The sequence below is a fragment of the Capsicum annuum genome, chromosome 3 (assembly GCF_002878395.1).
Source record: "Capsicum annuum cultivar UCD-10X-F1 chromosome 3, UCD10Xv1.1, whole genome shotgun sequence".
Lineage (NCBI taxonomy): Eukaryota > Viridiplantae > Streptophyta > Magnoliopsida > Solanales > Solanaceae > Capsicum > Capsicum annuum.
The window spans coordinates 175209672-175227458 of record NC_061113.1 but is presented as its reverse complement, the minus strand read 5'-3'; positions in this window follow the sequence as shown (position 1 = coordinate 175227458).

The window sequence follows — 17787 nt, the reverse complement described above, 5'->3', positions numbered from 1 at the left end:
GCAGTCTATTACATGTTCCTTTTGACTTACTACGTAATATTCTTCCTTTCTCCTAGTAAATATATTTTTTTATTGTTGGTTCGATAATATCTAATTTAGAATATGAATTAATAAAACATCTTAAGTCAAGAAGATAAAAATGAAAAATATTTCAATCGATAATATTAACAAAATACATTATATAAAAATAAATACTTATTACCCAATCCCTATTTATTTCCTAATAAAGTTACCGTGCCTAATCCGCAACCCCCTACAATTTATCTTCTTCAAGTGAAGTTTTGTTTAGTTGATTTGTAGACAATATGTGTGATGGACGTCCACAATGAGTATTAGAGAGTGAACTTTAATGATTGGAAAATGAAAAATAGTTTATGACCTTGTCCTCTATTTTGAAAATGATGTAGTTGACAAGTTGTAACTAGGGTTGAGCATTCAATCAGTTTGGTTCGATTTTCTCAATTTTGATTTGAAAATTTACTAACCAAAACCAAACTAAAATAAGTTTGGTTCCGTTCGATTTTCTTAATTTCTATTTAATTTTTTCAATTCAATTTTTTAGTTTAGATCTAATATTTTGGGATATAAAAAATTAAAAGAGTTGACATGACTCATAGAAAATTAACATAATTAGAAGCAACAAGTCAACAACCCAGTAGCCAACAATACAATAAACACAAACAAGTATTTTAATTTCTCTTAAATTTTGTGGGTTGTGGTGTCAGACGTTGATGATGGTAGGTTGTAGCATCGAATGTTGGTAATGGTAGGCAATGGCATCGCCTATCACCAAATCGACAAATCGGAGGTTGTGAGATAAGATAAAAATATTGATGAAAGAGATGAGATGAGACAGTCAATGGTTGTTGGTGAATCGGTGATTGTGTGTGAGATTGTGGTATATTAAGGATTGGGTAATATGTTGGATTATAGAATATTGGAATTTGGGAGGAATAAAATTGGGCATGTCAGCCTGAACCCTAATTGGTACTGGGTTGTTTAAATGTATATATTCCAAATGTATATTGTATTATATATTTTTTGTTTAAAATTTGATTTTATGATTAACCAATATTTTTTAACAAAAACCCAAAGCTAAACTGAATAACTTTGCATGCATAGCTTGAGACACATCTATTAAGGATCTAAAACCTAGACCCCCTTCCTTCTTGGGCACACATACTTTATCCCAAGCTGACCAATGCTTCCCCCTTATATTTTCTTTGTAATTCCAAAAGAGTTTTGCAAAAATTATATACAATTCTTTAATAACACTTTTTGGCAGAGAAATTTGTGGACTAATTTTTTATTGAAAAAGTATTGTAAGCAACAAATTCCTACATTGGTGGTGGATTCCAAGTATGGAAAGCCATGTTATAAAATAAAGATAAAATTAAAAAATTCTTATGGTGGGAGCCAAAAGGTGGGACATCCACAATATGGTACGATAATTAGACTAAAATAGGTCCATTGTATAGGTAGCCGACAAAAGTGTAGTTATGCCATCCCTTGACAAATATTGGGAATTTTTTGAAAGAGGAGGGGTAGGATTTTGCTAGAATGCAAGATGCAATTCCAGAATATGTGATAGAGCATGTCAAATCAAAGCTGAGATATGTGCAATATGAGAATAAGGAGGACAAACCTTGGTAGACAAGAAATAGCAAGGGGAATTTCACTATCAAAAGTGCTTGGGAGACGTTAAGTCAAAGATCATATATCAATGAGGACTTATAGGCTATTTGGCGTAAAGGTTTACCCTTTAAGTTTTCTTTCCTAACGGAGGATTTGGCTTGACAAAGTACTAGTTGAGTTATGATGAATCGATGGAATCGTAGCATATCAGAACAATGTGCTTGCTACAATATTCAAGAAAGGGAAACAATAAATTATTTATTTCTAAAGGGGGAGGTAGCAGAAGAGGTATGATAGTATTACTGTGGAGCTACAGGATTAATTGATCAAAGAACTTATTTAAAACAGAGTGTGAGGATATGGAGAAAGGTTGTAGGTAATTCAAGGGTTAAAATTATGTATCAGGTGGTACCTATTTTTATCTTGTGTTTTTTTATGAAAAAGAAGAAATATTATACTACATGGTAGTGCCTTACCACAAGAGAAAAGATATTTGGGAGATCAATAAAAATATTCTGAAGTTTGTCAAGCTAAAGTTTAAGATACAAATTACAGGAAGGGCTTGTCCTAATATTATAGATGCATTGAAGGGACAAAGGGACACAGTTTAGACTAGAATAGTAAGGTGTTATCCCCCGCAAAACCCATGGCTAAAAGGAAACACAGATGGTATGTAACGCCCCAAAAACTGTTCCTGAAGCGTTACACGGTGTTTAAGGCTACAAGTAGCCCCAAGCTAACCCTTTGAGCCATTTTCATACCATTCAACACTCATCGACAGGATTACTATAATCAAACATCAAGATATTCTCCATAATATCATAATTCAAAATGAAAGAGATTCGGAAAGTAACAAAATACGACCTCTCCACAAGACTGATCAATCTAACCATCTAGTCTAACAAGCCTCTACTAAACTGTATAACACTGAGCCATTGGGACAGACCCCAACTGACCCTAACATTAGGGAATAAAATGATAACCTAAAATAAAAGAGTGAAATCTGAAATAACCAGTCCTCGAACCATGAGGACTCACCACTGCAGAAAATATAGACCAATGTGCTCGGAGAATCACGTCAAGCCTGGGAATGAGCACCTGAACCTACATTATAGGGAAAATGTAGCCCACGTATGAATACATGGGTCAATACCATGGAATATGGACCGAGTATATGGGGGTGTATGGAAGTTTTCATAAAAATCCTATATCACAAATATTCATAGGAAAATATGCATGCTGTAATAAGAGACTCGCATAGATCGAAATAAAATCATCATAATCACCATAGAGTAAAACACATCAGGTGGAAACATGTGAGTCATCATAGTAAATCCCAATCACTTTCATAATCATTTTCAATTCATCAAAACGAGTAGCTTTCATAACAATTCTCTTTAAGATATAGAAATATTCATCAAATTCTTTAGAAATGATAACTTTCTCAACTCACACTTTCAAACTATTACATTTTTCATCTCAATTAGAAGAATACACACACACACACTGGGAGTCTCTTACAACTGACATAAATCATGTGAGCTACATGGAGTCCAACGTCCGACCCACGTTTAGGAGAGCTGTCCTATCCTTGCCATCGGAGTAGGACCTTAATATTTTGTTCACTAGTGATCACTATATCAATCAGCCTTAGGCTCACATCCTACGGGGACACGTAGTTCTAGGAAAGTACCAATCACCGCTATACCTCCCACTCGGTGCTAAAGACTACTCCCGGACTTAGCTCAGATCATTTCAAAAGAAAATCCACAACAGCGCAATTCAACAATTCATATCGGGAGCCATCATGCTACCCCTTTTTCATAATAAATCAACATATGGATTTATTTTCTCATTCGATTTCAAAAATAACTCTTTCAAGAACAAAAGGTCAAATCATTCAAATATCAAGGAGTGTATAACACATTACTTCACCAAAGATCATAATCTTAAAGAGGGTTTAAATCCCATATATCAACACTTGAGCAAAACATTTCAAGATTCATACTTTGTATAGCAAACAAGTATAACTCATATGAAAATTTGGAAATTCAACTTGAAACGTGATATTAACATCAAAACTCAAGGAATTTATCTTTAAGACATCACAAAAATATCATAGTTTCTTGAACAAGAATATAGGATAATAGTTTCCATCTCAAATTCATAATTAAACAAGTAAAATCATGTATCTTCATAAAATAATACAAAATTTTGGGCACAAGAACGAAAGGATGTTCTTGTTGAAAACCCCACATACCTTTATGGTAATGGATTCGTTGAAAGATTTGACCCTCAATGTTGATTGTGCAACCCTAGTTGTTTTTCTTCTTTAGTGCTCTTGGATAATGAACTTAGATTGATAATAAGGTTATGATGTGTTTAGATTCTATTAAATTCATAAGGTTAAGTTTAGGGGTGTATAAAAAGTGCCAAAAGACTTAATTGCCCTCAAAATAACTCAAAATGGAGTGTTTTTACCACCTGAAACACCAAGTGTGCGCTGCATTGCTTATCGTATACATTTACGTATGCGCCACATTGCTTATCACACACCTATTCTAGTAGCCATGGGCGATTGGTTAGGCGACGCACTCTACTTAGCAAAGCCATAACTCCTAGATCGGGTGTCGAATTTTGATGAAATTGGTATCGTTGGAAAGCTAATTCGATTCTCTATAAGTTGGTGGGTAGAAATATGCATAAATACCACATATTTATCAAGTTATGCTCATTCAAATATGACCCTTACGAATTCAAACACTAAAACTTGATGGATTTCGAAACTCTTAGCTTGTACTACCTTAAGTGACTCGTATAACTACACTTAACACATCATAAGCTCTATTATAACTAGGGTAATCTTGGTAATTCATGTGCCCAAATATGGCTTACAGAATTAGGGGTTTCGCATGTACGAACAATGGTTCTCTTTCTAGCTTAGGAAAGTGCGGGGCATTACAATATCTCCCCCTTGGGGACATTCATCCTCGAATGACACTGGGTATACTAAAAGTAAAGAGAAAATAAAGGGTATACAGCTGAAGCAACTTGCTAATCTTTCTTCTACTTCATTTTATATTTCGGACACAACAAGGAGTGCATGACTCATGAAATCACAGCTGAATAGTATAAAATAACTGCTGAACTACTGGGATTCTGCATAGAAAAGGAATGATTTAGAGCAGAATGGTACCTTCGGCTTGATCGGGGCTTACAGAAAACAGGTGTGGATACTTGGATCGCATATCCGTCTCAGTTTCCCAAGTTGCACCTTCAACAGATTGGTTTCACCACAATACCTTGACCAAGGGAACTTCTTTGTTCCTTAGTCTTCGGACTTCGTGATCTAAAATATCAACAGGAACTTCCTCAAAAGAAAGACTATCTTGCACATCAGGGTTTTCTGAAGGATTTACAACAACACAATCACCAACATGTTTCGTAAGCATGGAGACATGGAAGACATAGTGAATGAAAGATAACTCTAAAGGCAACTCAACCTCATACGCTACCTTACCAACACAGCTAAGAACTCTATAGGGGCCAACATAACGGGGACTAAGTTTCCCCTTTTTCCCGAATCTTTTCACTCCCTTCATGGGTGAAATCTTCAAATACACCAAGTCACCAACTTCAAATTCAAGGTCTCTTCTCCTCACATCAGTATACGACTTCTTACGACTCTGTGCAGCTTTTAATCTTTCTCTAATCACTTTGACTTTTTTCATAGCCTCAAAGACCAAATCAGGACCACTCATGGAAGCTTCACCCATTTCAAACCAACCTATGGGTGACCTACATTTCCTCTTATATAAAGCCTTAAATGGAGCCATGCCAATGCTAGAGTGAAAACTGTTATTGTAAGCAAACTCTATTAACGGTAAATGCTCATCCCAACTCTCCTTAAAGTCAAGAGCACACGGGCTCAACATATCTTCTAAGGTCTGGATGGTTCTTTCAGCCTGACCATTTGTTTTCGAATGGAAAGCAGAACTCAAATGCACTTAGGTACCAAGACCTTTCTGAAAAGCTCTCCAAAACTACGTAGTGAACTGAGTACCCCTATCTGAAATGAAGGACAAGGGAACTCCATGCAATCTGACTAATTTTTGAATGTACAATTTAGCATAATCCTCAGCAGTAGAAGAAGTATACATAGGCAAGAAGTGTGCAGACTTAGTCAATCTATCCACAACAACCCAAATAGAATCATGATGGCATCAGGAAAGAGGTAAACCAGTCACAAAATCTATGTTTATCGCTTTCCACTTCCACGTGGGAATACCGAACTCCTACATCATACCACCAGGTCTTTGGTGTTCTACCTTAACCTGTTGGCACGTCGCATACTTAGCCACAAATACTTTCCTAATTTGATTGCTTTGTTGAGTATATTTTGTTGTATTTGGGTCAGGCCACTTGTGGGTCTGGTCTTGAACTCATTTGTTTTTTTAATAAAGGCCACTCCCCCCAATTTTAATTTTTTTTAAAAAAGAACTGAATAACTGAAATTTTAAAATTCAAAACCAAAATCAACCGAATTAATCAAAAAATCAAAATCAAAATTAAAAAATGATTCGGTCAATTTTTTTAATTTTGATCAAAATATGTCCAACCCTAGTTGTAAATACTGATCTTTCATTGTATCATCCCTACAAATGAAAAGTTCCAATATCAGATCCTTTGAATTTATTAGCAAGATAAAATAAATAAATAAATAAATAAGTATAAATATTTGTTCAATTTGCAATTTGTTAAAATGTTAATAGTTTAAAAGTTAACAACTAAAAATATGTACATGAATGCCCTTGATATATACCTTTAAAGTTTGTTCTTACTCTAAAATGGGTATCATGTTGATTGGGACCCTTATTGTCTTATGTTATTTTCATTGGTTTACGTTCTTTTTTTCTCTCTCAGAAAAAATGATGGCATTTCTTCTCTTAGCCTTTTCCATCTCCATATAGTAATTTAAATTACACATTCATGTGTATTGTAAACTTTGCTCACATACATGCTATGTACTTTTACAACTTTAAGGCCGCATACATTCGATGCTTTACAATCTACATGCTTGTGTATTATAGTTAATTTACTTATACGCTATTCGTTGGTTTAGAAACCTATGTATTAAGTAGATTTATATCCTACTTGCTAATATGATTATATGATAAATTTTGGGCCATAATTCATCTATTTATATACTAACTATTTTACTTTCCATCGGTTCACGTGCTATTTTATATTTTACATGTTCATACGCCATAGATTTTCACAACATGCCCACATATAAGTTGCATGCCCTTATGGTTCAATATTCATAAGTTGCATACGTATTAGATCTACATGTTTATAGATTAAAGCCTTTTAAGTGATTCACATGTTTATGTGATCGCATGCCTTTTGTGCTTAATTGCTTATATGTCATAATTTATATATGTTTTGATTTCGTCGATGCTATACTTAGTAAATATGTAATGATTAAATTTATCCCTAGGCAGAGGGAAGGTAATATTGTCCAAAAGATAGTCAATAATAGTTATAAGAATTTATCATTATTAATATTATTTTACGCCCTTTAGACTATTGAAAGATTGCGTGGATCCAAAGGCAACTGCAAACTGCTTAGAGATATAATATGTGTGGATTAAAGATTTAGCATTTCATATTTTTGACCGATGCTTTTAAGATATCACCCATGAAAGGCGTCACATAATTCAGAAGGAATATCGGGAGAAATAAGTTGAGCCTGCATAAACTTGGACTCATAACCCATTTATTTAGTTATTATTTGATTCGTACCTGATATATTTAGAAACTTGATTTGTGTCAATGATTTCAAAATTTTCTGTAAATGCAATGTCCAGAGGCCAAGTATTAGGTAAGTTATAGTGTTGGTTATAACTATCATTCGATATACGGCCAATCGAAACCTCGTATATTATCAGTCAAGTATTATATTTATTTTAACGCTCTATGAAGTGTATTTTGTATGTATTCTGGTTAGCTGACAGGTTCCAATACATCTATTTACAGAGAAAATTCTATCAAAAATTTTAAAAAATTTAAGAGTAAGCCAAATTTTAACACTTAAGGTGGATAAATATAAGACCTCAAAATTTTTTGATGGTTTTATTTTTGACCCTCCCACATGCGTAACATCAATTTTTGACTTGAATTATGTTTAGGGATGTTAAAAGGGTGTTTTGGAAAAGTTTTAGAATTTTTGAAAGGGGTTCGGGGCTACTTTAGAACTTCGATGCAGTGTGCCTCCGCGATAGTGGCATGCCACGCCACTGTAGTTTTGTGATTGTAGCATGGCATAGAGGCTAGCCTCTGCGATATTGGCGTGCCACACTTTTGTGTTAAAAATGCCAGTTTTTATTTTTTTCACTTGGGGTGAGGGGCTTTTGGTCCTTTTACCCCTTGTACGACCTTTAAACATAAAATAACCCCATTCCCTTTAATTTTCAAAGATCAAATACCATCTTTTTTTTCTCTAACACTAAACCCAATAAATTTCAAGAGTTTTACTAGAAATTCACCATTCAAGCTCCAAACTTCAAATTCTCTTCAAATTATTCTATATTTCAGGCATGTACTCTTTTTCTAACTTGAATTTTACATTATGAAATTAATGGATTGGATATTCATGTGATTTAACTTATGGGTTTGAAATTGGGTTGATGAATTTTGATTTTTCTTATTTGAATTACTTGTCTCATGTTTTAAATTGATTATTCATGCTTTAATTAATGATTTTCTGGACTGAATGGGTGCATTTTTATGAGAATTGGAATGGAAAGCACGGGTTTCCCCAAATTGATGACTTTTTGGCTTAGTAATGGCATTAACCTCAACTCACTTTGTAAAATTGATTTTGAATATGGATAATTGCATGGTTTAACTTGTATTTTGAACCCATTTCATGTCATTAAAGGATAAATGGATAAACATGGTTTTTTGGGATGGCCTTCGTGGCCATGGCTTGGATTTTAAATGGAACTTGGGAGTGAATTTGGTTATATGGATTGGTTTGTCATAATTAAGTTAGCTTTAAAGCATATTGGTATGATGATACCAAGTGGTAAATGACTTCATGAATGACTCCTGGGCTAATGGTTGATTTATGTGCAAACTATTTTAGTTTGGGCTTAAAGAACATTGTGTAGCTCACCGTGAAGGTGTAGATCTCGGGGGTATCAAGACTAGAAAATCACATTTGTCGGTCACATGGACCCCCAATGCTGACAAATGTGATTTTCTAGTCTTGATCCCCCCAAGATTTACACCGTCACGGTGAGCTACACAATTCCCTTTAAGCCCAAACTAATATAGTTTGAACACACACACACACACACACACACACACACACACACACACACATATATATATATATATATATATATAGGGAGGGATATTACCTTGGTTTCTTTAGCCTTTCATCTATTTTCCCTTGATTCATGCGGCTAATAGGCACTGGGACCCTTCTAGTAGGGGAGCTGGACACATATAGCCCATGGGTGCCTTTAGGAAGAAGCGAGCTACACAGTTTAGGTTAATCTTTTAAACTTTTATGTTCATGACCCTTGTCCCTATTCCGACATCCTATATATGTATATACAAATGTTGTGTATATGATTTTGACTGGTTATGGAATTGGCATTATTTAATCCTGTTTCTTGAGTTACATGCCACTGCTCTCCCCACTGACCATCCCTGGATACTGCATTATTTTATGATATAGGTTCTAGGACTTTTCTGTTGCTCTTGTGTAGCATTAGGTGGTTGAGTACTTCAGTTGATTAGTTGTGAAGTTATGAGCCTTCATCCTTCAGAAGGCCCTGACATTTTATTGTTCTTTCATTACTATTTTAGTACTTTGGATTCTTTTTGGTCATAGTTAAAGACATGTTTGGACTTAGTTGGTATTCTGGTTTAGAGGCTTTGCGGACAAGTGTGGGTTGGTTATTTTGTTGGATTCTTAGAATTGCCATTTGACTCTTTACAGTTTCTTTTGGTATCATTTATCTATCATGGGTTAGGTTGGTTTCTGCCATTTATTTTTAATGTGCTCTTGAGGTAGGTCTAAGAGGGTAGTCTCCGGTCCATGATGTATTTGAGATTACCCGTCACGGCTAGGTATGAATTTGGGTCGTGAAAGTAAAGTAAGTTGAAATTGAGCATATGATCTCATGAATGTCTTGGATAACTATAGGAGTCAAAATAGGCTATAAGAATCATTCAAGGATGAATGATCCTAATTGAGGGAGATTTTAATACCTCAAAAAAATTTGAATTTATTTTAATACTTTAATCGAGCATAACTCTTAATTTTCTTAAAGAGTTACGTGGTACGCGCGTGTATATATATATATGTATATATATAGGTAGTGCATACATATTTGTATGTTTGTTTCTAGTGGGAAGAAGGGATATTAAGTGGTTCTTATAATTAATTTATTATATTTGGAGTAATGGAATTTATCTGTTTGTTTAAAACAGGAAAAGGGGCGTACAACACTAGTACTTGGGAAAAAGCGAAAAGGTTGAAATTGTGACAAAAGTGGGATTTTTGGAATTCCTACCATTGGGCAGAATTCGATATTGGATTATATGAGGTTGAAAAAACTAGAGAATTTACTCCGAATGATTGCTAAGAAACTTAACTAAATTTTGGCTTAAGTAAGGAGTATTGGAATTACTTAGTATATGAACCTACTGATTATTAATGATATATATATATATATATATATTGTATATGTAGTTTATGATGTTGGATTAGTTGATCGCCAATTAGAGGATGGAAGCTCATTGTTGGTTGTGTAGATTTACATGCCAATTATACTAATTTTTTTAGGACTCGTGACACTACCACTAGCTAGAAAAGCACCAAAGGTACGTAAAGATGAAACCTCCTCCACTGTTAAGGCACGGCCGTAAGTCACCTATTTCTCCTAAAAGAGTCAAATTATTTTACTTGCTATATAAATGAAAAAAATATTTCCTTTCAATATGTCGAACACATGACTACATGTCTAATATGATCAAGATATCTATATGCTTATTTCACTTAAACTTTCTTATCGTTATAATTTATACGTTTATCATATTACTCCTTTAAGTAATGTATTCATAATGTTTCACATGACCATAAGTCTATTTACTTGAAATACTTACAAGTCATATGATATATTTGTCATATCTTATGAGTGAAAGTATGAAACATCCTGAGTTTTGACCCTTAGAAATTTCCTGAGTTTGAGCTTTTTGATCATCACACGACTTATGCTTACTTTTCGTATGATGTAGCTACAGTTGATGGGTCTTGGTTGTATGTTACTCAGTGTGATTTTGGTTGTTTTCTATTCAAGGTATGAAAAAACTCCAGAAGAGTCGTATGTATATGATATGAGAAGTAGGGTCCAAACCATATGTTTTCCAATATCTAGCCATTGGCATTATGCTTAGGATACTACTAAGTGGGTACTTGTTGTATGGTAATGGTATGATTTAGGTAAGGGAAGTCATATGTTAGATAGAATATGGAGTCCAACTTTCTGTCTTGGGTACGAGTGGGGGGTACCACTCATATGATGTAGGGATGAGTACAGGGGTCCAAACTGTACCCACCTTTCAGAATTTTTATAGTTTAAGATAGGGGTATTCTATATATTTTCCCCTAGTTACTGCTTTGGATCCCACAACATAAATAACCTGTTATTCATAATCAAACACTTTCTAAGCACTCTAAAATCTCTCTCAAAGATCTTAGTTCAAAAAAAGGCTAAGGTTTCTTCAAGGTAGTCAATTAAGGCTTTCAAGGGTGGTTTCTCTCTATCATCCTTGTTATCTATGTCATGTCACTCTTCTCTCATTGTTATTTCAAACTAAAAGCATGTTTTACTTAATGGTTTTCATGGCATTATTGTAGAATTGTGTTGGTTTTGAAATATGTGTTGGGGGTTTTGGTTACTAATGGTTGGATAATATTTTCCCATGTTCTATTTATGGGTTTTCATGTTATCATATTGGTTTGTACATGTGGTTTCATGGGAGTGGTTAATTGGTTCTTGGTTTTGGTTTTGTAAACTAGATTCCGCCAACATATTTGTTAAAATTCCAATGAGAAAGTTTTTGTCACATAGCTTGACTTTTATTGACAACCTTGCATTGCATAATATAGTAATGGAACCCTAAATGGTTTGATTGAATTCAATGATTTGGAAATGCCTTGGTGTCCATGATTTTGATTGGTTGGAAATTCTATGGGGTACATGGGAATCCCTTAAGTATTGGCTAATGACATTGCTTGCAAGCTATAGTCGGTATGACGATACCACTTTATAATGCCTTGGTAATAAACTCTGGAATTGGTGGTTTGGTTATGTGCTAAAGGTTTTAATTGGGCAATAATGGTGGGTTGTGATAGCTAACCATGAAGGTATGAGTCCAATGGATGAACACTGGAAGCTTATATTTGCCGACATGAGGGTTGGTCATGGTGATATATACTTGTGGGGTACATAGGAATCCCATAAGTTTATACCTGTATATATGTATCATGGAGGGAAAAGGGTACACAGGAATCCCCGACCCCTATCATATCTTCGGTTTGTGTGTCGCACGTACTGGGCCCATTCTGGGGGTAATTGTAATACACCATACCTTTCCTAGCCCAGTTTAGCTCCTAGAATGTCAAGGTTTAGATATGAAAATGAATAACTATTGATACATGTAAAATTTTAAATCTCTAGACCTACCAATGTGTAGATAATTGAACCATCTTTCCAATGATACCAATTTCACCTTAATCTGATACTTAGTTGAGAAGTTATGGCAATTTTAGTGAAATAGTAGGCCATTTCGACAGACACCACATCGCTGTGAAGGACAAAATCACAATTGTTCAATTCCAGTGAAGCATCGTGATTAGCCCGCGTCGCAGAGAAATTCTAGTTCTCATTCATCCCATTTTATTAGCTCAACGTGATTAGCTTGTATTGTACAAAAATTTCCAAATTGACTGACGCCGCATCGCGGAGGAGTGGAAAATGACACTCGTCATTTTCTAGTGGTGCAACGCAATTAATCCACATCGCGCCAAAGGCTAAAATGGCACTCATCCTTTTTCCAGTGGCGCTACACGATGACACCGCGTCATACACAACTTAAAATGGCAATGACCCTTATCCAGTGAGCCATCACGATAGCCCCGCGTTGCTGTGGGGCCCAAAATTAGGATTTTAGTTTCTGAACTTAATTGTTAAAGGGAAATCTAGTCTTTTTCTCAGCCCCGAATTCGTGAATAACACTGAATTAATCCTATTCCAACCATTATATGTTCACTTTTCATCAACTTCCTCTCAAAGAAACCTTAGAACATCAAAATTTAATTCCCAAGAAATCCAAATTCCATCATTCTTTCTCCAAGGAAACTCAAAATTCAAGGTGTCCAATTCAAGATAATCAAGAATCCATCTTCAAGAGCACAAATAGGAATCCAAAAGCAAGTGTTCTCATCAAATGCATCCATGGGTTTTTCAAGAAGGATAATTCTTTCATCCTTATGCCCAGAATTAGTTTTTGAAGATAATTTTTTTATGAATTTACATGAGTTTCAAATTAGGGTTCATATCCAATATTTTTATTCACAATATTATGAGGTTTCAAGTGATTTAGATGTTGAATTACATGTCTACTATTGTATTTTCATGCGTATTACTGTAATTTCAAGATTTAGACTTGAATTGTCAATATTTTCATTACTTAACATGAGTTTTATGATGATTTGACATGAATTGATTCATGGGTTATTAGCCCTAGTTTGAATGTTATTATTTCAAGAAGGCAGAATACATATACAGGACCCTTAACTATTCGACTTCTTTCATATAGACACCTTAATTAGGCCATATACCTATTGAATTCTTTACTGCTTCACAAAACGTTTCAATTAATCACAATCTACTGATGTGGTAAAAATTGTAAAATGTGTGTAATACACGCGCAAATGATGTGGCAAAGTGACAAATTAAATAACGACACGTGGCATTTTAATTTAAAATAATCATAAAAATAATTTTCTAATATAATTAAATTTAATTTTTTTAAAAAAAATCATTAATATCTCCCCCCTGCAACTGCCTACCTGATCCTCTCACCCCCTCCTCTTTCCTTCCAAACATCCCTTTCTCCATTATTGACCACACAAAAGTAAAAAAAAAATGGTATCTTCTTCTTCACTTATCTCTTTTCTCCATTATTGAGAACACAAAAGTAAAAAAAAAATGGTATCTTCTTCTTCACTTATCTCTAAAAAATTTTTCTTTTTTCCACCATTGAAGAATTTCTTTCACTTATCTCTAAAAGAATTTTTTTGGTTTTGCTATTTGAAATTCAATAGCATGAATTTTCTAATATAATTAATTTTTTTAAAAAAAATATTAATACCTCTCCTGCAGCTGCCTACCCAGTCCCTCTTCCCCATCCCCCCCTTCCCTTTCAAACACCCCTTTCTCTATTATTGAGCACACATATGTAAAAAAAATGGTATCTTCTTCTTCTTCTTCTTCTTCTTCTTCTTCTTCTTCTTCTTCTTATTCACTTATCTCTAAAGAAGTTTCGTTTTTTTCCACCATTGAAGCATTTCTTTCACTTATCTCTAAAAAAATTTCTTTTTTTGCTATTGAAAATTCTATAGTATGATAAAAATAAAAAATAAGACATAAATGATAGAAAATGGGTGGACGAACACTGACAACGTAAGGAGAAAGAAATTGAATTTCAATGGATTGATGTAAGAAATTAAAATCCTGTGTTCATGAATTTCAAATTTTAGCTTCTGTTTGTGGCTGGACTTGATTGCTATAAACTTAATTTCCTAATTATCTATTTGGCAATCACTAGTTATTACTTGGAAGATCAGGAAGAAGCAAGTTATAATGATTAAATTTCAATGGATTGACAGTAAACTTCAAAGATTAGAAAGAAGCAAGTTATGATGATATATTTCTTTAATATATTTTTTTTATTAGTTGGATTTTTTATGTTTAATTTTTTTGATTAATTATGGTCTCTCACTCTCCTAATGGAGAGTGTATTACACATGTCACATTCATGTCAGCGCCACATCAGTAATTGTGCTTAATTAAAATATTTTGTGAAGGAGTAAAGGATTCAATAGGTACATGACCTAATTGAGGTGCCTATACAGAAAAAGTCGAATAGTTGAGGAACTTGTATATGTATTCTGCCTTTCAAGAATATTATGCTTTTAACCATCCCATGATTTGCTATATTCAGATTTTGAATAAAGATTTGATCTTTTGATCTCAGCTTAGATATGGAATCCACTTTATAGATTTAGCTACATTTTACAGTAAATAGATTTACAAGAGATTTTCATTTAAACCCTTATATTAGTTTTTAAAGTAGATTTTCAAAAAAATGAGCATACAGATTAAATAGAGTAGTATTTAGCATTGAGTTGGGTATGTTCACATACCCCAGAACTATGAGCCAATGCAAGTTCAGATTATTAGATTATTTCCATTTCTATATGGATGACAGATACAGATGTGATCAGTTAGATTTGATTATACTCCTTGGCAAAAGTATGACACCTCTCTCCAACATGAAGTTTTCCCATAAAGAAAAATAGACGTTGGACACTATGATAGCTCACATAGTTTATGTCGGTCAGAAGAACCTCCTTAACAGTAAAGCCTAGTATAATAGTTTTAAAAGAATTTTCATAATAGAAAAGACTACAGAATAATCATAACAGAATAGCTTTTAGAAACTAAGTGTAAAGTCTCACGATTTCACTCAGACATTGTTTTATATAAGTCATTAGCTACTAGATTTCAGACTTCAGATTTTAGATATAAAAGTGAGTCCTTTATACACTTAAGCAACGTGATTTAAAGATAGTTTGAGTATAGCTATACAAAGTATGGAGGGAAAATTGTTCACAGTTCCAAAAACATTCATCTATGCCAGCGCCATCTTTATCTAGTACTCCCACTCCTAAAACTAGGCAAGAGCAGTGGGGTAAGACTTTTATGTCCAGATCTCAGAATAGTATGAGTGGAGAACCCAGTTATTCTCTATGTGCTAAGTGTGGTAAGAATCATCCTGGTGAGTGCTTGTAAGGATAGAAAGATTGTTATAGTTATGGTAAGTTGGGACATGGAATCAAAGAGTGTCTAAATGCGTAGCAGGGAAACAGGGTGTTTGTCCCTAAACTCAGGCTACTAGTGCACCAGCCCCTCTAGGTCACCCAGTCCCTCCCCAGGGCGCATCATCCAGTACCGGTAGCATTCAGCGTCAGAATCGGTTTTATGCTTTACCATCCTGTCAGCAGCAGGAGAATTCACCAGATGTTACTGGTATGCTTCGTGTCTTTCATCTTGATATTTATATGTTGTTAGACCCTGGGTCAAATTCTCTTATGTGGCCCTACTAGTTGCAGTAAATTTTGAAATAGGTCCTGAAAAGATCCCTAAGCCCTTCTTAGTTTCTACCCCAGTAGGTTAGTAAGTTATTGCTAAACAGATCTATAGAAAGTTTTCTATCACTGTCCTTCAAAAAATTATTTTAGCATATTTAATAGAGTTAGATATGGTCGACTTTGACCTTATTATTGGTATGGATTGGCTCCATTCTTGTTATGCATCCATAGATTTTTGCACTCGAGTGGTAAAGTTTAAGTTTCTAGATGAGCCAGTCTTTGAGGGGGAAAGTAATATAGTGTCTCTCAAGAGTCATTTCATTTCCTATATTAAAGCCAGAAAGTTGATCTCAAAAGGGCATATCCATCATCTAGTTCGAGTCAAAGATACTAAGTTTGAGACTCCAATAATTCAGTTAGTTCATGTAGTCAATGAGTTTCCTAGTGTTTTTTCCAAGGATTTGCCAGGGGTACCTCCCAATAGGGAAATAAAATTTGGTATAGACCTTCTTCTAGATACTTAGCCCATCTCTATTCCTCCATATCATATGGCTCCAGCCAAGATTAAAGAGTTAAAAGATCAGCTTAAGGATCCATTAGATAAAGGTTTCATAAGGCCAGTGTCTCTCCATGTGACGCTCCCATCCTATTCATGCGAAAGAAAAATGGTTCTTCGCGAATGTACATTGACTATCATCAATTAAATAAAGTCACAGTCAAAAACAAATATCCTCTTCCTAGAATTGATGACTTAGTTGACCAACTCCAAGGTGTAAGTTACTTCTCAAAGATAGACCTTAGATCCGGCTATCATCAGCTCAGAGTAAGGGAATGTGATATTCCAGAGACAGCTTCCAGAACCTGTTTTGGTCATTTTCAATTTTAGTCATCTCATTTGGTCTTACCAATGCCCCAACAACCTTCATTGACTTGATGAACAGAATGTTCAAACAGTATTTGGACAGGTTTGTCATAGTCTTTATCGATGACATTCATGTCTATTCTCATGGTGAGGATGATCATACAGACCACCTTACAATTGTATTGGAAACTCTTAGAAATCACCAGTTGTTTGCCAAATTTAGCAAATATGAATTTTGGCTAAGATCAGTAGCTTTCCTTGGTTATATTGTTTCCAGTGACGGCATTAGGGTTGATCCCCAAAATACAGAAGCAATAAGAAATTGGCCTAGACCTATCTCTCCATCAGACATAGGAAGTTTCTTAGGTTTAGCTGACTATTGTAGATGCTTTGTTGAGGGTTTTTATTCTCTTACGTCCCCTATATCTAGATTAACTCAGAAGAAAGCTAAGTTTCAGTAGTCAGATTCATGTATGAACAGTTTTCCACAGTTGAAGACTCAACTCATTTTAGCCCTAATATTAACACTACCTGATGGTACAGATAGGTTCATTGTATATTTTGATGCCTCTAGAATTCATCTGGGTTGTGTTTTGATACATAGAGGTAAGGTTATAGCCTATACCTCTAGAAAACTTAAGCCTTATGAAAAGAACTACCCTATCTATGACCTTAAGTTAGTTGTTGCGGTGTTTACATTGAAGATATAGAGTCAATATCTTTATGGGGTACATGTTGATGTGTTTATGGATCACAAAAGTTTTTAGTATGTGTTTACTCAAAGGGATTTAAATCTTCTTCAGAGAAGGTGTTTAGAATTGTTGAAGGATTA